Below are 27,094 nucleotides of genomic sequence, written 5' to 3'. Positions count from 1 at the left end.
ACCACAAATGGCGTAAAGTGAGAAAAAGACAAAGATAAGCCAACCACCAGCATTATTCAAAACTTTTTTCCTAGATCTAGATAAAGCAATGAGAGGCAGTCATGTACACATATGTACATCTAAATAAGAAATAAACAAAAACCACTTATACCAAAACATTATAATTAAAGTTTAGTACATTAGCAATAAAGAGAAATAATTAAACTCAAAGAAAGAGGTGGAAAGAGTTACACATTACCTACAAAAAAATTAAGAATTTTAGGCTGCTATCTAGCTTCTCATGACAACACCTGCTGATATCAAAACTTTTTAAGTTTAGGGAAAATTGTGTTTAATCTTAGGTGTTCTACTCAACCAAACTAGCAACCAATATAAAAGCAAAATTAAACCTTTTCAGAGTCATAGTAACTTCAAAATACAATTGCATGTATTCATTTGGAGAGGAAACCAACAAAGCAGAAAACACAGGCTACAAAAAAGAATGGAATTAACTGTTGTACCATTAGAAAACAACTAATTCATGCATCATAAGGCTATCAGATGGAGTCAAGAGTAATGTTGAAATGAGTGATAAATGGATAGATTGATAATGAAGCTTGATGGCATTAGACATATTCAATTAGAAACTCAGGGATAATATTGTAAATGGAATAAAACACTCAGTCCAAATATGGAGCAGACTAAAGAAGATTTATTTAGACAATTGAAGTAATGTAAGGAAAGACGAGCAAGTGTGACGTTAGCAAGTTTCTACTTTTAGTACTAAAGCCTTATCATCAAACTGATAAGAAAGGAAATGCAACAAAGGCACACATGTAAACAATATTCACAAAAGGATATGATTAATAACTTTTCTTACTGGCAAAATAATCAATTCTATTAAAATGGAATGCAAATGTCATCAGTCTTGGTGGTAAAAAAAGGAAAAGTAAAGCTAATAAAATATGAGAGATGTTAGAGGAAATAAAAATGAGAGAACAGTACACTAATATTCCTTTTTCCACAATTGGTAGAGATTAAAGTTTAAAATTGAGATAGTTTATATTATGTAAATATCAGATTTATTATGTATTTATTATTTTATACATATTGTACATAATAAAGAAATATTGATCGTATTATATAACAAATTAAAAATATTACAGAAACTTAAGTCTTGGCTGGTTGGTTCAATAGTAGAGTGTCAGCCAGGCATGTGGATGTCTTGGGTTTGATTCACAGTCAGGGCACACAGGAAAAATGACAATCTGCTTCTCTACCCCTCCCTTCTTGCTTCTCTTTCTCTCCCCCTCTCCTACAGCCATGGCTCAATTGGAGCAAGTTGCCTCTGGGTGCTGAGGATGGCTCAATGGCCTTGCCTCAGGTGCTAAGAATAGCTTGGTTGCTGAGCCACAAACAAATGCCCCATATGGGCAGAATGTTGCCCTATAAGAGGCTTGCCAGATGGGTTCTGGTCAGGGCACATGCAAGAGTCTGTCTCTGTCTCTCCACCACTCAATAAAAAAAATTATATATTTTTATTAAAGTAAATTAATCACATTACTGTTAGACTATTGCTGACTTGGCAGATATGAAATTTGTCCCATCCCTTTTCTTCATTTGCTCATATTCAAACCTCCAAAGAAAATTGTATTTAATACAAATAAAGGAATGCCTCAGGGAGAAAGGGAGATATACAGAAAAAACCATAAAGAACATCTGATTTTATTAGCCTGAGTGATAATATTTTATCTGATTTCCAATTGGAATGTATATATATTTTATTGAGTGGAGGGGAGACAGATATATATATCATATATATATGTGATATATATCTCAGAAATTTAAAATATAAATTCAAAGAGTGAGAGGGGAAAAGGAGACCTAAGTGAGCTAAATTTTTATCTATCATATCTAGAAGCATTAGCTAGCTATCCTGTCAATTTAATAAATCAAGAACTGGTCATAAAAGCTTATTATTTAGAGCAATAAAGATTTTACACCTAAGTCATTAAAACTGTCTCTGGAAATAGGAATGAGTGTGTAGGAAAATAGAGTCAAAGATATGCTTATCATTAAAGAGCCTTTAGTACTGTTTTCTAAACTATGTTCATGTGTTATTCTGACAAATTTTTTAGAGATTCCTGGATCAGAAGGATATCAAGTGAAAACTGCAGTGCCTATATATACTGCTCACAAAGATTAGGGGATATTTTATAGCTTCATATTTATTTTGAAATATCCCCTAATTTTTGTGAGCAGTAGTCTGACACTCCAGTTAGAGGGACTAGGTAAACAGAACCCCTTACAAAATGATGCCTTATGTAGGTGTGTTGCCACACATTATGTTTCCTTAAGCATCCATAAAGTCCATGTACATAAAGAATTAAAAATGATGTTATAGCCATAGGTTTGTAATCACTAGGGAAATCATAGAAGATCAATTTAACAATCCTCTAAGATCAACGTTCAAGCAAATAGTGAATTAGGCACTTGTGTAATTCTATTATTATTCAATTGTTTTGCAAGACCTAAAATGTGAGAGATATGAGAAGCTGGAAGAACAAGAGTAGAATAAAGAAGTTCAATTATTAGTTGAATACTGCAGTATAAGGTCATGATAGAATTGAACCTAACAACTCCTAAAAATTTATTTTCTCCTCTTTCATAAGAACAGATCATGTCAGATAAACAAAGGCTCAAATCAATGCCCATATGACCGACTCACAGAAGGACTGAACATGAATTACAGTCTCTCATCTCCAGTTTTTAGTGACACCTCCATATGGTTTATCCTTCAGTGAGACTATGGAGTTCTGTTAATGAGCTTGTAAAAGTTGGCTGGTTAGTTGGCAAGAGTTACCTGCCATTAGCTATTTAGAGTTTTGTAAATCAAATTACAGTTTCTGAGAGATCCCTCCTCCCATCACCCCAAAACGTGAGTCATTCTCTCATTAGTAGCCTGCTTTCAGCAATTCGTAATTACAGATTGTGTCTCTGTTAATCTCTTGACAAATTATACTTCTTTGCCAACAGGTTTACTGAACTTAGTTTATTTTGAATTATGTCAAATAAATCTGATGTGGAAGTTTAAATCTGATTGCCTACTTCAGTCTTCCAGATATGTAACCTGGATTTTAGCTTTTGTTTCTTTCTCCAAAAGGAACCCAGTATAATTTGCATTTCACAAATAATTTCACTCTGAGAATATAGTCTTTGAGGTATCCTTATTTGCACATTACTACACACTAGTACACATCAGCGTTTTTCTGGCAAAGAGAACATTTGACAAGATTCTGTCCATAATTGCTTTAATGTGCTTTCAGTTTTATAATTTATATCTTTCTCAAATCTTGTGCCCCCTCCCCTATGCCCAAGGCTTGGGGGTATGGGAAGGGGTAGTAGAATAAAGAATATAGTGTGCTACAAAAAATGTCTTTTAGTAAGCTTGGCAGCACCCTCAATTTTTCCAGGCAAGCCTTCATTTCAAACAAAAGGCCGGAAATTATGGCTGTCGGAAAATCTAAGAACAAGAGTAATAGAATGTATGCTCCAGTTTTATAAATAAAAAAGGGACTGTATAGTACATAAGCAACTGCACTCACAAAGCTCTGTCTCTGCTATGCTGGTGGAGTCTATGTGACATCATGTGATTCCAACACCTAATTTGCCTCACTATCCCACCCATATATGGTAGCCGCTTGAATGCTAAACAGTGAGTCTAAATTAAGCACATGTGCTAACTTTGCAAAGAAGCTATCAATGTCCTAGTATGCATTTTAGCAGAGAAATAGACACCCACTTAATCCCTCTAGTTTTAGTCCAGGTTGTCAATCTTAGAGGTTCTCTCACTTTTTCTTTTGTATTGTTTTAATACTTAAGTTACTGATTCTTCCAATAATAAAATCCCATAGGGCATTATCATTGTGAAGAAAATAAATAACTATGCCTTTTGGGTTTTTTTTTTTTACTACAAAGCATTTAGTTTACAAATTCTTGTTCAGATTGAACAGGTAGCTGATTACTCAACAAAGTACAAGGTCAGAGGAAATTTAAGAAGAATGAGTGAGTATTCTGAAACACAGAATTAAGTAAACTATTGAATACATGTTGCAAACACATGTATTAGTAACTTAGCATTGTTTTAGCTTTTGTCCATTGGTCAAACTCCTTTTCTATACTCAAGTGTGAAATGAGTAGAATTAATAGATATTACAAACACGTAAACTCAGATAGATTATATATATATATGCACACATACATATCTATACATATATATGTGTGTGTACATTTATATTATATTATATTATTAATTATATTTATTGGAGTGATATTGGCCTAAATGTTTTTATGAGTTGAATATAATAATCTGTATCATAGTATCAACATATTGAATTTCTCAAAATTGCACTTTTATTAAAATACTTTTTAGTGAAAGGGTCACAAAAAATCTCTTATTACTTAAAAACCAAGATGAACAAATATTTTTTGAAATAGGTGTCATATAATTCAACTCTAAATTAGCTTCTAATTCTTTTTCTAATTGTCATCTTTTTATGGTTCCACTGTAGGATTCTAATAATTTTATTAGAGTAAATTAATCACATTACTGTTAGACTATTGCTGACTTGGAAGATATGAAATTTGTCCTATTGCTTTACTTCATTTGCTCATATTCAAACCTCCAAAGGAAATTGTATTTAATACAAATAGAGGATGCCTCAGGGAGAAAGGGGGATATGCAGAAAAAATACATAAAGAATGTCTGATTTTATTAGCCTGAGTGATAATATTTCATATGATTTCCAATTAGAATAATTATGAGAAAAGTAGAAAACTGTTTCTATGTTTCTTGATTCAGGTGTTGGTTCAGATATCAATTCATGGAAGAGTTTTCTGACCCTATTTTCAAAAAGGGTTCTCTCCCTCTCTCCAGTAATTATTCAGTATTCTCTTAATCTGCTTTATTTTACATTTTAGGTCTTAACATTATCTGCTCTTGTTGTTTGTTCATTGTTTGCCTTTTCATTTAGAATTTAATCTCCAAGAGGGCAAACACTTTGCTCCTTATGGTACATCATCAAGTCATTAGGGCCCAGAACAGCATGTGACACAAAGGAGAAGCTCAACCTCTATATATTTGTTGAATGAGTGGTTGCATGTTGTCTATTTGGATATGTAAATTTAGTGCACAACAGTTTGGATGGTTATATATAAGTTTACAAAATGTATTTCCTGTGACCAGTCTTTTTGTTTAAACACCTAGATCTGCTACTGGGTAAGTGAAAATGTAGATGGTGAGTGAAGGAATGATTTAACACACCCTCATCTTTTATGAACCCCATTAAAGAAATTTACTTCAGGTTTTTAATTGGCTGCTAAAAACAGGATATGTGTTGGGCTTTAATATATGCATTTTTAACTAGCCTAATTAAAAATTCCATTTTATGATTTAAACTGTTTATTTCACAGCACCTTTTCCCATTTTTGTTTCTTTGCTGTATTAGGCATTCCAGTAACCAGAATGAAGGCTGAGTAATACCTCTGAACCAGCTAACTAAGCCCAACCTCATATTTGCTCTTCATCATATGACCTTGAGCCAGTTAGTTAACATATCTGCTCTTCCATTTCCTCACTAGCAAAATAGGGATAATATTAGTGCCTGTGTCACAAATTCACTCATCCACTGCACTGTTACAAAGATAACATGAGTTAAAACATGTGAAGCACTTGGAACAGTACCTCAGTACCTAACACATATTAAAAGCTCAATGATATTAGCTATTATTTTTATCAAGCACTTTAAATTTTTGTAACAATGTGAGGCAAATAGAATTTGAAAATATTAAACATCAACAAGACAGGCATTTTGTGAAGTGTGGAGGAGATAAAGATAAAAAAGTGAACATATAAAGACATTTGCATATGGTATGGGATCACAGAGGAGGAGTGACAGTTGACTGAGACAGCACAGAAAAGGTGGTCTGTGGACTGAAGAATAAGGGGAAGAACTGGGAGGGGAAACAGCAACATAGTTATGGACTGGGAGGAGTATGGCTGTTTCTGAAAGGTCAGAATGTTCCTGGAGAGAGGGGAGGTCAGATATGAGGCTAATATGGGAGGCCTGGACCTGATCTTAAATCAAGTGCTGAAGTTTAGTTCCTACATATTCAGATAGTCTTCCCCTCGTTCTGGATTGAGAACTTTCCATCATTCAGAGGCCAACCCCATTAGGAAGGCAGCTCCTGTGGTTTAGTCAGGGTGTGTGAGAAACCTTTCCCTGAAAATAGACTTGCACACTAACTGGTGCTCCTGATAAATACAAGAGGCACCATCTCTGTCAGAAGTTCAAACTTGTGCTTTCATTTCACCCTCTTCCTTCTTCCTACTCTGCTCTCGAATTCACTGCCTCCAGAAACAAATCCAGGTGTTTCTTAACCTCTTTGAATCATCATCTATAGTAATTGATTACATATGTTTATTGCTCTGTGTGTGAAATAATTTCATTAAGTTCCTTTTTTTCTTTTTGTCACTACAATCAAATTAGCCAGTAGTAGAGTCCCTATCTATGAATAACACTTTTTATTTTATTTTTTTATTTTTTTTACAGAGACAGAGAGAGTCAGAGAGAAGGATAGATAGGGACAGACAGACAGGAACGGAGAGAGATGAGAAGCATCAATCATTAGTTTTTTGTTGGAACACCTTAGTTGTTCATTGATTGCTTTCTCATATGTGCCTTGATGGCGGGGCTACAGCAGACTGAGTAACCCCTTGCTCAAGCCAGAGACCTTGGGTCCAAGCTGGTGAGCTTTGCTCAAACCAGATGAGCCTGCGCTCAAGCTGGTGACCTAGGGGGTCTCAAACCTGGGTCTTCTGCATCCCAGTTCGATGCTCTATCCACTGTGCCACCGCCTGGTCAGGCTATGAGTAACACTTTTAAAAAACACCAGTTCCCATGCTGAAAGAAGTCAAGGGGTATGGTAGCTGAGGAGCAGAACAAGGAGAAAAGAACAACAAGCAGTTGGGACTTGATGACATTAGCTGAAGAAGCAAAGAGAATTTCAAGAATACCTCTCAGGGGTTGCAGGAGCAGCTTTGCTCAAGTTCTTACTCTATTTTGCATTTCCCCAGGGTGTCAGTTTTATGAAACAATATGACGGGATGATTTCTATCACTTGAGAAACTGTGTTAAAAAATTTTGATGCACTGGCAACAGCAAAAATTGTTATGGTAGGAATCAAATTGGTGCTTCCTTACTGGAAATGAACGAAGCACTAGTGCCTGTCAGATTATTTCTGAGCTCTGCTTTTCAAACTTTAATTTGAGAGGGTGGGAGGAGGTTTAATGGAAATCTGAATTGCTGTTAGAAGAGGTCTGTATTTTAAACTTTGATTTCATAGTTGTCTCTATGTTCAGAAGAAAATTATTCTTTATACTTAGACGTGATAACTCTGTCAGTTCTCAGTCTATTAATGAGGGAGGGAAGGAGAAGGGGAAGAAACAGCGTGAACTATGTACTGAATGAATCGGTTCTGTATTTAGCAAATAACACTGTTATTCCTAAATCTATGTATGGGCTATATTGTATCTTATGTTATAAGGAATCTTAAACAATTTACCTTTTAAACTTATCAAAATATTACTTTTTAAATCAGCTTCTGCTGATAACATTCTCACTGTATGGTTGAAATTGACTAACAAACATTTCACTTTTGTATTTTTTTAAGGAAACTCTTGCTAAAATAATTGTCAGTTTTGTCTACTGTTCTTCGCTTTAGAGAGAAAGAGTAAAGTGTAATCATGCAGCCAAGATGATGGTAACCACTGGGCTCATTTTACACACTGAAAATTAAAATAATATTTAGATACCGGTTTATGGAAAGCTCACAAAATGTATAGAATAACAGTTGGTGATTTAAAATTAGAATGACTATGACAGCAATTCCAACTGATCTGTTTAGGCTTAGTTAGGAATCAGACACCATGCTTAGCACGGTCTATACATTGTCTCACTAGACTCTTTCAGTACCTCTAGAATGTCATTTTAATTAACCCCATTTTACAAATACGAAAACTAAGGTACAAAATAAAATAGCTAATAAGTTGGAAAACTGTCATCCTAACCCAAGTTCATCTATATCTAGAACTTAAATTTTAGTTATTTTAAGTTGTGCTCAAAGCTATATTACAATGATATTATTTCAGAGATAATGTTTATTATACAAGTAATTGAATCTGGCTTGTAACTTTCTTAAAATGTTCCTTTGAGCTGAAATTTTCTAAACTTGGTGTTCATCCAACTGCTGTAGCAGGAGGCAAAGAAAATACAGCAAGTTCTGGTAGAGGCGGGAACAGATTTTAGGATTCTGTTTGGATTTTGAGACAGGCTGGAGCCTGGACCAGAATCCAAAGCCTGTTGAAACAGTTGTCTCTTCATTACAGCAATAGAGTAAGAATTTCCATAGAAACTTAACTCAAGCACAAAAGTTGACCTAGAACAAGATAAATAAACACAAATTTATACTTATCTCTTCTTCCACATTGGCATTTAGATGATATTCTTGATTGTTTTGGTTTCCTCCATCTTGTGAGCAGTAGGCTAGAGCTCTCTAATCTTAGAGCAAGAATGAGCATTTGCTCTTTAACAATTGATGGTCTCTTATTCTGTGTTTTACTCTTAGATGACAGAATGATCACTGTGTTCTAGTCAGTTCTGGTGTCTAGTGTGTACACTGTGAAGTCTAAATATGGCATCATATGAGCTCTCTTCAAAGGCAGGAGAGTTGATTCCCTACCTCTCCTCTTGTGCTAACTTGTCCTCACCTGTGTGTTAGTCCCCAGCAGTTGACTTAATTTTGTCCACAGCCTGGACCAAATTAAGCTGGAACACAAAGAACAGAGTGATGGAGGAGCCTGTGTTCAGGTCTTCTTTATGGGATAAAATAGTCAAATAAAATCTCAGGCCCTCACATATGTTTCCTGCTCTGAAGAGTTATATTAAAAGTATCTGAGTCATTTTCTAACCTCAGCACTGTGTATCTTTTTGCAAATTACTCTTGCTTGTTACTGCTGCTCCTTGTGCATGATTCTGCTATTCACTTATCAACCTATATTGTGTTCTTTTGTTTCCAAGTCGGTTTCCTCCACCCAACACTGATATTTCTGATACATGACTTGTTCAACTTCATACTTCAAATACACAACAGAAAGCAGGTGCTCATTAAATCTTGTTCACCAAATCAGGAATGCAGTCAATCAAAACCTTCTCTTTTCAAACATCCTAACATTTTCCTAACCACATTTCACCAAAAAATGAACTAATCCATTTCTCCAACATGTTCAAATAAGAAACTCACAATTAGAATGAGATAGATAGTATGTGCACATGATTTATTAAAAATGAAAAAATACAATTCATGTTCTTGAATTGAGCAGTGTTCATTATTTCAGTAAACATCTATAATGTATAAGCTACAATGTTTAGGTGAGCAAAGTTAGACAAAAGTCCCCACCCTCCGAGGACTTATAATTTGGCAAGGGAGATAAAGAATAAAAAAAAAAAAAAACAACTAAATTAGATTGTATGCAAGGTGAAAAATCTTACAGTAAAAAAGTAAGAATGGGGTGACGTCAGGGAAATGGCGCCGTGAGCAGCGCGTCCGACAGATCTCCCCAAAATCACAACAAATTTATCAACTAGAAACAGGAAAATTTATCTTCGGAGCAAACTGAAAGCAATAGGACTGTTATCACTCGAATCTGAAAGACGAGGGTGTGGAGGAAGCTACCCCAGGGACGTTCACTCAAGCCGCGAGAAAGTGCGCCTGGGGTAAGTCATCCCGCACTCGGAAGCCGCCGCCGCCGCCCCCGCCGCCGCTGCCGCCGCCAGCCCGGGTCGGTTGCAGAACGAGCGGCGAGCAGCTGCTGGCGCGCTCCCGGGAGCATTGCAGACCGAGCACCGCTAACGTTCCCAGCGGCCCGCGCACGGGGAGCGGGAGAGGCCCCAGGGCGGTATTCCCTACTTGGGAGATTCTCTCCGCGGGCGGGGCACCTCACCCAGCCATTCAAGCTAACAATCAAGCGTTGGGGGAGGGGCGCGCGCAGGCAGCCTGAAATACCTTCGGGAGCACAGCTGCGACCCAATTACTAAAATTAACTTAACCCGTGAAATCTGCGCACCCTCGGTTCTAATTGATAAGATCTCTCTCAGTTCACCGACCCAAGACAAGAGGCTTGATATTTTTTGGTGCCTCTCGCTAAAGGGGCGGGGGCAACTTCTGATTGATAGAGCCTCCATATTCAGGGATAAACGCTAACAAGAAGGACTTGGCAGATAATAAGATCTATAGCACACTAGTCGCAAGCAGAGGCTAGTGCCTCTTCTTACCGGCCAAAACAGGCTACAAAGTGTGGAAAGCCTGGGTTGAGAGGTCCAACGGAATGCTAGGCGCTGAACAATCACCTTGACAACAATTGACTCCCACCCCCGCCTGATTACACTGGAGGCCCTGACTGTCAGAGCTCTTCCCAGAGCCTTGCACTGAGTGGGGATAGAGTGGGGATTTCCCAGCTCTTTGAGCCTCTTACTCCCCAGACAGAAGCAGTGGCAGCCTTGTGGCTGGATCGCCAGGCTGCTGGTTCAGGAAGGGGGGACTGGGAGAGAGAATCCACGAAGGCGAACTCTCTCGTCGGTAGACCCTGCAGACGCCGGCAGGCCTTGACTACCAGCAAGACTAAAGCCAATTGTGTGACATTGCCGTAGAACCCCATCAATTGCAAGTCCCTGCCTGGGTGTGGCGCAGGGGCAGGGCCTGGGGTGCAGAGTCGCCGACCGGGAAGAGGGAGAGAGGAGAAGGAGGAAGAGGTTGACATCTCAAAATCAGGAAAAATCCACAGACTTTGCAGCTTGTTCCACTGTTTGTTTTTTTTTGTTTTTTTTTTGTTTGTTTGTTTTTTTGTTTTTTTTTTTTTGTTGTTGTTGTTTGCTCCTTCTATCTTATTGCCTTTATTTCCTCCACCTCAGTCCTTCTATTCTCTGCCCATCTTATGCTTCCCTTTTCTTGAACTACACTACCCATAAGTGTTACATTTTATTTCTCTTCTTCATCCTCACCCTCCTTTGGGGTTATACTCCAGGACACTTAATTCTCACTCTCTCCTCTTTTGTTTTTTTTTGCCTTATTTTGTTTTTTTCTCTTCCTTTTTTATTTCTTCCTTCGTTTTTCTCTTTTTCTTATTTTTTCCTTTCTATTCGTTTTTTCTTTTCTCGTTTTACTTTCCTCCCATTTAATCCTCAATCACGAACAAATTAGTTAATTTGGGACTCAAGGTTTTTTTTGGCTTTGTTTTTCTTTTTCGGTTTTGTTTTTGTTTTTTTCTGGTTGGTTTGTTTTTGTGGCATTTTGGGTCCTCCCAACCCAAGGTCTCCATTGTATTTGGTCTTTGCTCCACTTAATACAACGTATTTTTACTTATTATTTTTATTTTTTCTTCTTGATTATTCCTTTTTTTGTCCTTTTTTCTGGTTCCCTCTTGTCCCTCTCATTATATCTCTTGGTTGACCGTCACCCGCAGGCAGATCAACTTATGCTTGTCTAAGATTTTCTTCTTTTTTTTTATTTTTTTATTTTTTTTATTTGTTGCCCCCTTGAACTCTACACCGCAAACCAGGCCCTCCATTATAGGCACGATATTTCCCTGAGGAGGGGAGAGGAGGGAAGGAGAACAAAGAAAAAAAAAGGGGGAAATAATAAATTATTACTGCTTTTTTTTGTGGGGTGTTTTACCCTTTGTTTTTTGGGGGTTTTTTTGTTTTTGTTTTTGTTTTTTTTGTTTTTTTGTTTTTTTGTTTTTTTGTTTTTTACTTTTTACTCTTTATTAATTCTAATTAGTGCTATCAACAAGACCACCCTCAGATGCCAATAAGAAAGAGGAAATCGAATATTATGGATACAAAAGAAAGAGAGGTAACACAAATAGATGTGGAAAAATCTATGGAGAAAAGACTTAACATATTGGAAGCCTTGGAGCTAAATGACAGAGAATTTAAAATAGAAATCTTAAAAATACTCAGAGATATACAAGAAAACACGGAAAGGCAATATAGGGAGATCAGAAAACAACTCAATGAACACAAAGAATATATTACCAAGGAAATTGAAACTATAAAAACAAATCAAACAGAAATGAAAAACTCAATTCACGAGCTGAAAAACGAGGTAACAAGCTTAGCTAGCAGAACAACCCAGATTGAAGATAGGATTAGTGAAATAGAAGACAAACAACTTGAGGCACAACAGAGAGAAGAAGAAAGAGACTCAAAAATAATAAAAAACGAGAAAGCCCTACAGGAATTATCTGACTCCATCAGAAAGAATAACATAAGAATAATAGGTATATCAGAGGGAGAAGAGAAAGAAAATGGAATGGAGAATATACTCAAACAAATAATAGACGAGAACTTCCCAAGCCTGTGGAAAGAACTAAAGCCTCAAATTCAAGAAGCAAACAGAACACCGAGTTTTCTTAACCCCAACAAACCCACTCCAAGGCACATCATAATAAAGATGACACAAACCAATGACAAAGAAAAAATTCTCAAGGCAGCCAGGGAAAAGAAGAGTACAACATATAAAGGAAGGCCTATTAGATTATCATCAGATTTCTCAGCAGAAACTCTACAAGCTAGAAGAGAGTGGACCCCAATATTTAAAGCCCTGAAAGAGAGGAACTTTCAGCCAAGAATACTATACCCATCAAAGCTATCCTTCAAGTATGAAGGAGATATAAAAACATTCACAAATACAGAAAAGATGAGAGAATTTATCACGAGAAAGCCCCCACTCCAGGAAATACTAAAGGGGGTTTTCCAACCAGATTCAAAGAACAAAAGAAAACAACACCACAAGTAACAGCTCCACCAAGAACACAATAAAACCAAACTTAAACTGTGACAACAAAGGAAAAAAAAGGGGGGAGAGAATGGAGATTAACAGTAGCAAAGGACGATGATGTGCAGAAATACTTATAAGATAGGGTACTACAATGAATATGGTAGGTACCCTTTTCATTACTTAATGGTAACCACCCTAGAAAAAACCACCACAAAAACACATGACTTAAAAAAGGTAGCAACAGAGGAAAGAAGTATGGAACACAAACAAACAGAAACAAATGATAGAAAAACAAAAGAGAAGAATCAAACTAGATACAAAACTAACAGAAAGCAATTTATAAAATGGCAGTAGGGAACCCACAAGTGTCAATAATTACACTAAATGTAAATGGATTAAACTTACCAATAAAAAGACACAGAGTAGCAGAATGGATTAAAAAAGAAAATCCAACTATATGCTGCCTACAAGAAACACATCTAAGCAACAAGGATAAATACAAATTCAAAGTGAAAGGCTGGAAAACAATACTCCAAGCAAACAACACCCAAAAAAAAGCAGGTGTAGCAATACTCATATCTGATAATGCTGACTACAAGACAGAAAAAGTACTCAAAGACAAAAATGGTCACTTCATAATGATTAAGGGGACACTGAATCAAGAAGACATAACAATCCTTAATATATATGCACCAAACCAAGGAGCACCAAAATATATAAGACAGCTACTTATTGACCTTAAAACAAAAACTAACAAAAATACAATCATACTTGGAGACCTCAATACTCCGCTGACGGCTCTAGATCGGTCATCCAAACAGAGAATCAATAAAGATATAGTGGCCTTGAACGAAATACTAGAACACCTGGATATGATAGACATCTACAGGACACTTCATCCCAAAGCGACAGAGTATACATTTTTCTCTAGTGTACATGGAACATTCTCAAGAATTGACCATATGTTGGGCCACAAAGACAATATCAGCAAATTTAGAAAAATTGAAATTGTACCAAGCATATTTTCTGATCATAAAGCCTTGAAACTAGAATTCAACTGTAAAAAAGAGGGGGAAAAACCCACAAAAATGTGGAAACTAAACAACATACTTCTAAAAAATGAATGGGTCAAAGAAGAAATAAGCGCAGAGATCAAAAGATACATACAGACAAATGAAAATGAAAATACGACATATCAGAATCTCTGGGATGCAGCAAAAGCAGTAATAAGAGGAAAGTTCATATCACTTCAGGCCTATATGAACAAACAAGAGAGAGCCGAAATAAACCACTTAACTTCACACCTTAAGGAACTAGAAAAAGAAGAACAAAGACAACCCAAAACCAGCCGAAGAAAGGAGATAATAAAAATCAGAGCAGAAATAAATGAAATAGAGAACAGAAAAACTATAGAAAAAATCAATAAAACAAGGAGCTGGTTCTTTGAAAAGATCAACAAAATTGACAAACCCTTAGCAAGACTCACCAAAGAAAAAAGGCACAGGACTCAAATAAATAAAATCCAAAATGATAGAGGAGAGATCACCACAGACATCATAGATATACAAAGAATTATTGTAGAATACTATGAAAAATTATATGCCACCAAATACAACAATCTAGAAGAAATGGATAAATTCCTAGAACAATACAACCTTCCTAGACTGAGTCATGAAGAAGCAGAAAGCCTAAACAGACCAATCAGCAGGGAGGAAATAGAAAAAACTATTAAAAACCTCCCCAAAAATAAAAGTCCAGGCCCAGACGGTTATACTAGTGAATTCTATCAAACATTCAAAGAAGACTTGGTTCCTATTCTACTCAAAGTCTTCCAAAAAATTGAAGAAGAAGCAATACTTCCGAACACATTTTATGAGGCCAACATAACCCTCATACCAAAACCTGGCAAGGATGGCACAAAGAAAGAAAACTACAGACCAATATCTCTAATGAATACAGATGCTAAAATTCTAAACAAAATACTGGCAAACCGAATACAACAACATATTAAAAAAATAATACATCATGATCAAGTGGGATTCATCCCAGAATCTCAAGGATGGTTCAACATACGCAAAACGGTTAACGTAATACACCATATCAACAAAACAAAGAACAAAAACCACATGATCTTATCAATAGATGCAGAAAAGGCTTTTGATAAAATACAACACAATTTTATGTTTAAGACTCTCAACAAAATGGGTATAGAAGGAAAATATCTCAACATGATAAAGGCCATATATGATAAACCATCAGCCAACATCATTTTAAACGGCAAAAAACTGAGGACTTTCTACCTTAAATCAGGAACAAGACAGGGTTGTCCACTCTCTCCACTCTTATTTAACGTGGTGCTAGAAGTTCTGGCCAGAGCAATCAGACAAGACAAAGAAATAAAAGGCATCCATATTGGAAAAGAAGAAGTAAAGGTATCACTTTTTGCTGATGATATGATCCTATACATCGAAAACCCGAAGGACTCCACAAAAAGATTATTAGAAACAATAAACCAATACAGTAAGGTCGCAGGATACAAAATTAACATACAGAAGTCCATAGCCTTTCTCTATGCCAACAATGAAATATTAGAAAACGAACTCAAAAAAATAATCCCCTTCACGATTGCAACAAAAAAAATAAAATACCTAGGAATAAACATAACAAAAAATGTAAAGGACCTATATAATGAAAATTACAAAGCGTTGTTAAGGGAAATCGAAAAAGATACAATGAGATGGAAAAATATTCCTTGTTCTTGGATAGGAAGAATAAATATAATCAAAATGGCCATATTACCCAAAGCAATATACAAATTTAATGCAATTCCCATCAAAATCCCTATGAGATTTTTTAAAGAAATGGAACAAAAAATCATCAGATTTATATGGAACTATAAAAAACCCCGAATAGCCAAAACAATCCTAAGGAAAAAGAATGAAGCTGGGGGCATTACAATACCTGACTTTAAACTATATTATAGGGCTACGATAATCAAAACAGCATGGTATTGGCAGAAAAATAGACACTCAGACCAATGGAACAGAATAGAAAGCCCAGAAATAAAACCACATATATATGGTCAAATAATCTTTGATAAAGGGGCCAACAACACACAATGGAGAAAAGAAAGCCTCTTCAACAAATGGTGTTGGGAAAACTGGAAAGCCACATGCAAAAGAATGAAACTCGACTACAGCCTGTCCCCGTGTACTAAAATTAATTCAAAATGGATCAAAGACCTAAATATAAGACCTGAAACAATAAAGTACATAGAAGAAGACATAGGTACTAAACTGATGGACCTGGGTTTTAAAGAACATTTTATGAACTTGACTCCAATGGCAAGAGAAGTGAAGGCAAAGATAAATGAATGGGACTACATCAGAATAAAAAGTTTTTGCTCAGCAAGAGAAACTGATATCAAAATAAACAGACAGCCAACTAAATGGGAAATGATATTTTCAAACAACAGCTCAGATAAGGGCCTAATTTCCAAAATTTACAAAGAACTCATAAAACTCAACAACAAACAAACAAACAATCCAATAAAAAAATGGGAAGAAGACATGAATAGACACTTCTCCCAGGAAGAGATACAAATGGCCAACAGATATATGAAAAAATGCTCAGCTTCATTAGTTATTAGGGAAATGCAAATCAAAACTACAATGAGATACCACCTCACCCCTGTTAGATTAGCTATGATCAACAAGACGGGTAATAGCAAATGTTGGAGAGGCTGTGGAGAAAAAGGAACCCTCATTCACTGTTGGTGGGACTGTAAAGTAGTACAACCATTATGGAGGAAAGTATGGTGGTTCCTCAAAAAACTGCAAATAGAACTACCTTATGACCCAGCAATCCCTCTACTGGGTATATACCCCAAAACCTCAGAAACATTGATACGTGAAGACACATGTAGCCCCATGTTCATTGCAGCACTGTTCACAGTGGCCAAGACATGGAAACAACCAAAAAGCCCTTCAATAGAAGACTGGATAAAGAAGATGTGGCACATATACACTATGGAATACTACTCAGCCATAAGAAACGATGACATCAGATCATTTACAGCAAAATGGTGGGATCTTGATAACATTATAAGGAGTGAAATAAGTAAATCAGAAAAAAACAAGAACTACATGATTCCATACATTGGTGGAACATAAAAATGAGACTAAGAGACATGGACAAGAGTGTGGTGGTTACCAGGGGTGGGGGGAGGGGGGACAGGGGGAGGGTTGGGGGGAGGGGGAGGGGCACAGAGAACTAGATGGAGGGTGGCGAAGGACAATCTGACTTTGGGCGAGGGGTATGCAACATAGTTTAATGACAAGATAACCTGGACATGTTTTCTTTGAATATATGTACCCTGATTTATTAATGTCATCCCATTACCATTAATAAAAATTTATTTAAAAAAAAAAAAAAAAAAAAAAAAAAGTAAGAATGGGCAGTTATGCCCAGGCCAGTAGCTTGATTGGTTAGAGCAGTGGTCCCCAAACCCTGGTCCGTGGGCCATTTGGTACAGGTCTGCAGAGAAAGAATAAATAACTTACTTTATTTCTGTTTTATTTATATTTAAGTCTGAATGATGTTTATTTTTAAAAAATGACCAGATTCCCTCTGTTACATCCATCTAAGACTCACTCTTGACGCTTGTCTCGGTCACGTGACACATTTATCCGTCCCACCCTAAAGGCTGCTCCATAAAAAATATTTTCTGACATTAAACCAGTCCGTGCCCAAAAAAGGTTGGGGACCACTGGATTAGAGCACTGTCTTGGTTTGCAAAGGTTGTGGGTTTGATCTCTGGTCAGGGCACATATAGGAAAAAATTGATGTTTCTGTCTGTCTCTCTCTCTGAAATCAATAAATAAAAAAATTAAAAATAATAGAATAGACAATTGTCAGAAGAGGGGATTGATGTTTGAGAGGGAAGGGAGTTTTTCAGTATTATTATGTAGGATGGTCAAAGTAAGTCTACAAACAAAGAAATGAAGGAGAGGTAGGGGTGAATTAGCCAAAAAGATATCTAAGGAAAAAACATTCCAGGTAAAAGGAAGGCTTTAAGTGGAAGAGTGTCAATAAGGGTGCTGATGGTTCTGAGTGTGCTATGGGAGACAGCTGGATGTTAGGACTGAGAGGTGAAGGAAACAAGATCATGCAGGGGTCTCCAAACTTTTTACACAGGGGGCCAGTTCACTGTCCCTCAGACCATTGGAGGGCTGCCAAATACAGTGGTCCTCTCACTGACCACTAATGAAAGAGGTGCCCCTTCCAGAAGTGCAGTGGGGGCTGGATAAATGGCCTCAGGGCCGCGGGCCGTAGTTTGGGGATGCCTGAAGCCTGGTAAGTAATTCGAAGACCGGTTTTTCACCTGAGTGAAGTAAGGAGCAAATGGAAAGTCTGAGTGACTCGATGTGGGTTAAAGATGTGCTGTGCTGAGAACAGACAGATAAAGACAAGGGTAGAAGTAAGGAAAATGGTTAGGGTAGAAAAGACTCTAATATGGTGGAGAGGTTGGTGCCAGTGGAGGGGATGAAAGTGAAAGGATTCTAAATATATTTCAGAAATTTCATTCTTAGATTGGTGAACCTTTTACAATATAAACATCTCTATAACCTATATATCATCAAAGAGTATGACCATTGAATTAAAACTCATGCTAAAAGGAAACATAGTTAACATGTAAGGTGTTTTTCTTAATAAATGGGTATTGTATGGGGAGTTAAAACCACATCTTAAGACAAAATAGCCTTGGGGTTTGGGAAAAAATATATATGTGTGTGGTACATGAATATATGCATATGCTTGTATATTTTTGTGTATACACATACAGACATTCATGTGCATATATATGCACATACATACATAGACATACATATCAACAAGTAGCAATAATCAAATAAAATAATCCACATATGAAAATTGCTTTATAATTCCTCATATTTTGTGAGTGCTTTTTTGTTGAGTGCAATTGATGAAACAAAAGCACTGGACTCCTGAGCACAGTCAGGGTGATTTTTCAAGACAATTGATATTGCCTTTCCTGGGAAGAAGCACAAAGCTTATTCCTGAGAGTCTAAGAACAAAACAGGGCAGTTGTAATAGGAAACGGGCAAATAAACTTCTAGGAGAGCCAACCAGGGAGAAGCAGAAGAGTGGGTATTGTCAGGCACAGGACTACATGCAGGAGTGTCTGACCAGGCTTGACAGCTAGGTGGGAGATGGGACTGGAGACACACTTCACTCGTTCCTGCTAGTTTAGAGTAAGGCTCTCTGGGGGTGGGGGGCACATTAGCTAGGAGAGACTATAAGTGTGACTTGTTTCAAAAACTTATTTTGCTAGAGAGACCTGACTTAACATCCATGGGTGGAAGTTGCACTCTCAAACCAGGCAGAAATCGAGTGTTTCACAAATTTGTGGTACTTTGTTAAAATTCCTAGTCATAGATAATAATGCAAAGCTCCTTAGAAGGAGAAATGAAAAGCTATCAGAATAATATTTGCTTTCACCTGCTCAGATATAATGTCGAAAGCACCCGCTTATTTGTGGTTTCCTCCTGGGGAGCATTCTGAATCCCATCAATTTTAGTTCCAGGGAGAGCAGTGCTGAGGAGGGGGGAAAAAGCCCAAATTTCTCTTGTCTGATTTAAAACCTGTACCCCACAGTGAGCTTCTCTGTTTGTTAAAATCTCTAACTGGTGTTTTCTCAACTTGCTGCTTGGCTGGTTTCTTATTATTGATTTCATTTTGGGTTTGTGAGGCTGTATTTGGAGCCCTTTCCAGAGTTTGTTTGGAAGCTCTTTTTTTAATTTAATAAAAATGCGTTTTTAAAAAGTATATTACACCACCCTGCCGATTTTGTTCAAATAAACCTGCTACTGTTTTCAGTGATTTCCAACCATTTCAGTGCCCTTAGTCTCACTCACCAAAAGGACCCCTGTGCAATTCCTGGCAAAGTAACAAAGTCAAGTAGAAAAATGAGTGTTCTTCACTGCTTTTGAAGGCTCTTATACAACAAAGAAACAAGATTCATTCAGGAGACTGCTTTGGGGAACAATACATCAGAATTCAAAAAGGAGAGGCTACCACCACCCCAATTTCAGCTAAACAGCTTTTGTTTCCTAAACAGAATTCTTGCATTTTTTTTAAATACCCAGATCCAAAGCAATCAGCCAAGGAATAAATTTAAAAGTCAGTGACTATACTAGATTTAGACTTAAAATAGTGTATGCTCAGAGTTCAATAAATTTGGCAACTGAGAAATATTCAAAATAACATGTCCCATACTGGCATTTTATTGAGCCTTAAGGAGAGAGTTTAAATCCAGTGAGATAGAATCTAATATCAGCATGATTCAGATACAAGCACAAGAGGTTCATTTTAAACATGATCAAGAGCTCTAGGATTTACCCCTAATTTTGCCATTTTCTTCACCTCGAAGTTACCCTGCCATGGGAATCTCCATTAAGTCAGGTTTCCAAGCTGAACACCACGGAAATAGTCTCAACTCTCTTATCTCTTCTGTCAAGTGGTTCTCGGTTCTGGACATTCTATTTGAAATATCTATGAGATCAAACCTCATCTCTCTTCTACCATCACCACTTTAGATCAGGCCTTTTCCATATTTGCCATAGATTTTCACAAGAATTTTTCTTTTTTAAAAAATTTTATTTAAAAAATTAACAGGGTGACATCAATCAATAAGAGTACATAAGTTTCAGGTAAACATTTGTATAGCATTTGAACTGTTGATTATGTTGTATACCCATCACCCAAACTCAAATAATTCTTTGTCACCATGTTTGTCCCTCTATACACACTTCCTCCACCCTTTCCCCCACATCTCCCCCCCTTCCCTGGTAACCACTTCACTTTTATCCATGTACATGAGTCTCAGGGTTTTTTTTTTTCTTTTTTTTCCTTTGTTTTTTTTTTTTTGTATTTTTCTGAAGCTGGAAATGGGGAGAGACAGTCAGACAGACTCCCGCATGCACCTGACCGGGATCCACCCGGTACGCCCACCAGGGGGTGATGCTCTGCCCTTCCGGGGCGTCGCTCTGCCGCCACCAGAGCCACTCTAGCACCTGGGGCAGAGGCCAAGGAGCCATCCCCAGCGCCTGGGCCATCTTTGCTCCAATAGAGCCTTGGCTGCGGGAGGGGAAGAGAGAGACAGAGAGGAAGCAGGGGGGGTGGAGAAGCAAATGGGTGCTTCTCCTATGTGCCCTGGCCGGGAATAGAACCCAGGTCCCCCGCACGCCAGGCCGACACTCTACTGCTGAGCCAACCGGCCAGGGCCATGAGTCTCAGTTTTATACCTCACTTACGTGTAAAATCATACAGTTCTGAACTTTTTCTGATTTACTTATTTCAGTCAGTATAATGTCCATGCTGTTGTGTCAATATGTCATCATTTCTTATGGAATACATTATGTATTCCATTGCATATATGCACCACATCTTCTTTATCCAATCCTCTATTGAGGGATACTTTGGTTGTATCCATGTCTTGGCAACTGTAAATAATGCTGTGATGCCTGACCAGGCAGTGGTGCAGTGGATAGAGCATCGGACTGGGATGCGGAAGACCCAGGTTCAAGACCCCGAGGTCGCCAGCTTGAGCTAGGGCTCATCTGGTTTGAGCAGAAGCTCACCAGCTTGAGCCTAACGTCGCTGGCTCAAGCAAGGGGTTACTCGGTCTGCTGAAGGCCCGCGGTCAAAGGCACATAAAAAAATAATAATAATGCTGTGATGGACATGGGAGTGCATGTGTCTTATTATACCAATGTTTTTGAGTTTTAGAGTAGATACCCAGTAAAGGGATTGCTAGGTCATATGATAGTTCTATTCCTAATTTTTTTGAAGGATCACCATACTGTATTTTTTTCCATAATGGTTGTACTAATTTACATTCCCACCAGCAGTGAATGAGAGTTCCTCTTTCTCCACATTTTCTCCAATACTTGTTATTACCTGTCTTGTTGATAATAGCCAATCTAACAGGTGTAAGGTGGTTATCTTATTATAGTTTTGATTTACTTTTCTCTAATAACTAGTGTCATATATCTGTTGTCCATTTGATATCCTCTTAGGAGAAGTGTCTATCCACGTCCTCTCCTTATTTTTTAATTGGATTGTTTGCTTTTTTGTTGCTGAGCTCTGTGAGTTCTTTATATGTTTTGACTATTAACCCTTTATTGGAGCTGTGGCTTGCAAATATCATCTTCCATTTTGTTGGCTACCTATTTATTTTGTTGTCAGTTTCTTTTTTGTGCAAAAGCTATTTAGTTTGACATAGTTCCTTTCATTTATTTTTGCCTTTGAAGTAAAATTTATAAATTGTTCTCTATGGGCAAGGTCCATGAGTTGAGTACTTATGTTTTTTCTTCTTTGTAATTTATTGTTTCAGGTCTTATATTTAGATCTTTTATCCGTTTTTGAATTACTTGTTGTTCAGGGGGACAAACTTTAGCCAAGTTTCATTCTTTTGCATGTGGCTTTCCAATTTTCTCATCACCATTTGTTAAAGAAGCTTTCTTTTCTTCATTGTGTGTTTTGGCTCCTTTATTGAAGATTATTTGCCCATCTATATGTGGTTTTATTTCTGAACTCTCAATTCTGTTCCATTGGTCTGTATATCTGTTTTTCTGTCAATACCATGCTGTTTTGATTATTGTGGCTCTGTAGTATAATTTGAAGTCAGGCAGTGTGATACCTCTGGCTTCATTCTTTTTCCTCAGCATTGCTTTGGCTATTTGGGGTTGTTATGTTTTCATACAAATCTGGTGATTTTTTGTTCTATTTCTTTAAAAAATGACATTGGGATTTTTATTTTAACAATTTTTTTCTTCTCCAATCTATCTTTTATGCTGCCATTATTGTCTTTTGAAAACTAAATCTGATAATATTTCTCTCTCGGCTTATGAAAAGCTTAACAACAACAAAAAGAGGTATAAGTCTCTATTGTAACTAAATCATTCACATTCCCTAGCTAAATGCATCCTCATGAGCTCACACTAACCTACTATTAAGCCTCTTTAAAAAAAACAAACTTTCTACTGTGATATCTTTTCCCTAACTAAAAGGGTAAGGACCCTCCACTGCCTTTTACACCTCTGTGAGATTTTATGCATGTAGATTTCTTCCTGGAATGCAATGTGATGCAATGAAGAAAAATTTAGCCTTGGAACAAGATCTGGACCAGAATTTCAAGTCTATCATTCATTAGTTGCTAATAGCCTGCATGAACCTGAGCCTTAATTTTTTTATTATAAAATGGGAATAATAACATCCACTTACTAGGAATATTGAGAGGAATTTAGTGACATAATTTATGTGAACTCACCTAATAGAATTGCCTAAATGTATAAGGCATTTATATAGTTTGACTTCCTTTACATATTACAAAATTTGAATTAAATGCAACAAAGAGAAAGAGAGAGAGAGAGAAAAGAAGAAGAACAAGAAGAACAAGAATAAGAAGAAGGAGAAGAAGAATTAGAAGAAGAAGATAAAGAAGAAGGAGAAAGAGAGGGAGAATGAGGAAGAGGAGGAGGAAGAGGAGGAAAGAAAAGGAAATTATAATCATTAGAAAAACACATTGACTAACAGGAACCAAAGATAAAAATGAAGTTTGGGCCTGCCTTGTGCTGGCACAGTGGATAGAGTGCTGACCTAGAATTCCGAGGTCGCTAGTTTGAAACCCTGGGCTTGCTCGGTCAAGGCACACATGACAAGCAATGAGAGTTGATACTTCGCATTCTCCCAACTCTCTCTCTCCTCTCTCTGTAAAATCAATAAATAAAATCTTTTGAAACGAAAATGAAGTTTGGCCTATAGAATACATGGAGTTGGGCCCTTAACACTGTGAAGATCTTTTTTTTTTTTTAATTTCACATTTCTGTTTTCTGAGCACATCTATTTAGTGTTTTCTCTTGGTGTGTGATGGTTACTTCTTTGGTTCAGCTTAAATGGCAGGACACAGCTTACTGTAACTCTCAAATTTTTTGTGCTTTATTCCAGACAATTAAGAAAATCCTGAAAGACTATACTTTCAGGGATCATTTCTACAGTTTGTTACTAGAGAAGTTTCTCTGATCGTGTAGAGCACCTGAAACCACAAGGAAGAGTTGCAGTGTTCTCTCCTGGGTGTGAAGCTGGCTCTTGGTGTTGCTTGCACAACTGCCTTTTGCCATTGATGATCGTTCTTCTCTTCCTTTAGGGAGAGTAAGAGGGAGAGGATGCAGTCTGAGTGGTAAAAAAAAGAAAGAAAGAAAGAAAGAAAGAAGAAAGAAAGAAAGAAAGAAAGAAAGAAAGAAAGAAAGAAAGAAAGAAAGAAAGAAAGAAAGAAAGAAAAAATCTTGAGCTCAGCCTGATGTGGTGTTGGCACAGTGGATAAAGCATTGACCTGGGATATTGAGGTCCCAGGTTTCAAACTCTGAGGCTCCCTGCTTGAGCATGCACCCACCAGCTTGAGCACAGGGTTGCTGATTGATCATAAACACGACCCCATGGTCTTTGGCTTGAGCAAGGAGTTGCTGGCTTGGTTGGAGATCCCTAGTCAAGGCACGTATGAGAATCAATCAATGAACAACTTAAATGCCATGTCTATGAGTTGATGTTTCCATCTCTATTCCTTCCTGTCTGTCACTGTCTCTGTCTCTCTCTCACTAAAAAATAAAAATAAAAAATAATAAAAAATGAAATCCTGAGTTCAAATCCTAGAGAACTGTTCTTCTCCATCTTGGATCAGGTGGTACTAAAAAGAGTAGTATCTGCTGTCCTGAAGTAGTAAGTATGGTGAAAAGTCTCTTTTAGAAAACATTGCTGGCAGGTAGTACCATGAGAGCATTGCACATCTGTAAATATTCTCTTTCTCCTTATTTGCCCCCTAATTGTTTATTTTATTCTGAGTCCTTAATGTCAAGCTCAAATAATGTCTTCTTAGAAATGTTTTGTCTAGTTCCCTCCAATGCCCAACAGATTCCCTTCATCACCATTGAACCTTACATCACCTTTTGGACCACTTATATAAAGTCACTCTACAAAATGACTCATGACTCAGTGTCACGCTTGGAAAAGTAAGCACCTGAGGGCAAATATGCCATCCTGTTTATCTTTCTTTCCCAAGCAGCCAGATAGTCTCTTGTTTGCAGTCGTTCTCAATTCACATTTGGTGGATTGCTGCATCAGTATTTTGTAACTGTGCAATGGTAGTTATTTTGTCTTTTTTCAGAGAACTACATCTTCACATTGTTTTTTGTTAAAGTTTTTTTTTTTACTTTTTAATTATAGTTTACATTCAATATTATATTAGTTCAGGTGTACAGCGTAGTGGATAGACATTTATATAACACACTAAGTGATCACCCCAAAAAGTCCAGTACCCACCTGGCACCACACATGGTTATTACAATATTACTGCTTGTAAGTAGGACACCTTTCATACCCTCATAACTACTAATTTATGCTTCTTAATCCCTTTACCTGTTTCACCCAGCCTCCAACTCCTTTCCCTACTGGCAACTACCAAAATGTTTTCTGTATCTATGAGTTTCTTTTGTCTGTTTATTTTGTTTTTTAGATTCCACATATACTAAGTGATATCATATGTTATTTGTCTATCGGACTTATTTCATTTAATGTAAAAGTCTCTAAGTTTCATCCATATTATTGAAAATTGTAAAATTTCCTTCTTTTTATGGCAGAATAATATTCTATTGTATGTGTGCACCATATCTTCTTTATTGACATCTATCTATGAGTACAGGCTGGTTCTATATAATGGCTATTGTAAATAATATTGCAGTGAACATAGGGATGCATATACCTTTTCAAATTAGTGTTTTTAGATTTCTTCAGATAAATAACCAGAAGTAGGATTGCTGGATAGTGTTATAGCTCTATTTTTTAATTTTTTGAGGCACCTCCAAACTGTTTTCCACAGTAGCTGCACCCATTTCATATCCAACCAACATTGCACAAAAGTTTCCTTTTCTCAACATCATCAGCAACATTTGTTATTTGATAATTTAATCATGAAAGTCATTCTGACAGGTGTGAGTGGTATTTTGTGGTTTTAATTTGCATTTCCTGATAATTAGTGATGTGAAACATTTTTTCATGTCTACTGGTCATCTGTATGTCCTCTTTGAAGAAATGCCTATTCACATCTTCTGCCAGTTTTTTTTTTTTATCAGATTTGAGGGTTTTTTGGTGTTAAGTTTTATGAGATCTTTATATATTTTGGTTATTAACCCTTTATGGAATGTATCATGGTTGATACTTTCATTCAGTATGTTGTCTTTTTATTTTGTTGATGGATTTTTGTTTGTTTATTTTGTTATGCAAAAGCCTTTTAGTTTGATGTACTTCAATTTTTTTTCTCTTGCCTGAGAAGACATATCCAAAAAAATCTATCTACCTATCTATGAATATCTATCTATCTATCTATCTATCTATCTATCTATCTATCTATCTATCATCTATCTATCTATTTATGTATCATCTATCATCTATCTATCATCTATCTATCTATCATTTATCATCTATCTATCTTACTAACAGCTATGTCAAAGACTTTACTACCTATGTTTTCTTCTAAGGAGTTTTGTGGTTTCAGGTTTTACATTTGTATTTAATCTATTTTATCCCTTTTATTGTGTAACAAAAGAATCTTGTTTCCTTGATTTGCATGTATCTGTCTAGTTTTTCCAACACCATTTATTGAACAGGTTATTTTTACGCCATTGTATATTCTTGCCTAATTTATCATATATTAATTGAACTTGTGGGTGCTAGTTTATTTCTGGGTTCTTCATTTTGTTTATTAATCTGTGTGTCTGTATTCACAACTGTACCATGCTGTTTTGATTATTATAGATTTGTAGTATAGTTTAATGTCAGGTAGCATGATACCTCCAACTTTATTCTTTCTCAAGACTGCTGTGGTTATCATGATCTTTTGTGGTTGCATATAAATTTTAGGATTATTTGTTCTTGTTCTGTGAAAAATGCCATTGTTAATGTGAGAGGAATTACCTTAAATCTATAGATTGCTTTGAGTAGTGCACACATTTTTAAAATGTTAATTATTTTTATTCATGAGTATGGTGTATGCTTCTCTTTATATGTATCTTCTTTAATTTTTTTCTTTATATCTCATATTTAGGTCTTTTACCTCCTTGTATTAACATATTCTTAGATACAT

The 27,094-nt window shown here is 36.6% G+C and overlaps 1 non-coding gene across 1 annotated transcript; it reads left to right on the top strand.

Moving 5' to 3' along the window:
- The first annotated feature begins 23,926 nt into the window (after window positions 1–23,926).
- Window positions 23,927–24,141, top strand: LOC136377721 (small nucleolar RNA U3). Its single transcript, XR_010746379.1, has one exon. It is a non-coding gene; the product is annotated as a small nucleolar RNA U3 (small nucleolar RNA).
- The last annotated feature ends 2,953 nt before the right edge of the window (window positions 24,142–27,094 follow it).

This window comes from Saccopteryx leptura, chromosome 6, assembly GCF_036850995.1.
Source record: "Saccopteryx leptura isolate mSacLep1 chromosome 6, mSacLep1_pri_phased_curated, whole genome shotgun sequence".
NCBI classification, from domain to species: Eukaryota; Metazoa; Chordata; class Mammalia; order Chiroptera; family Emballonuridae; genus Saccopteryx; species Saccopteryx leptura.
The sequence above is the reverse complement of the archived record's forward strand: the minus strand, read 5'-3'. Positions and strand labels throughout refer to the sequence as shown.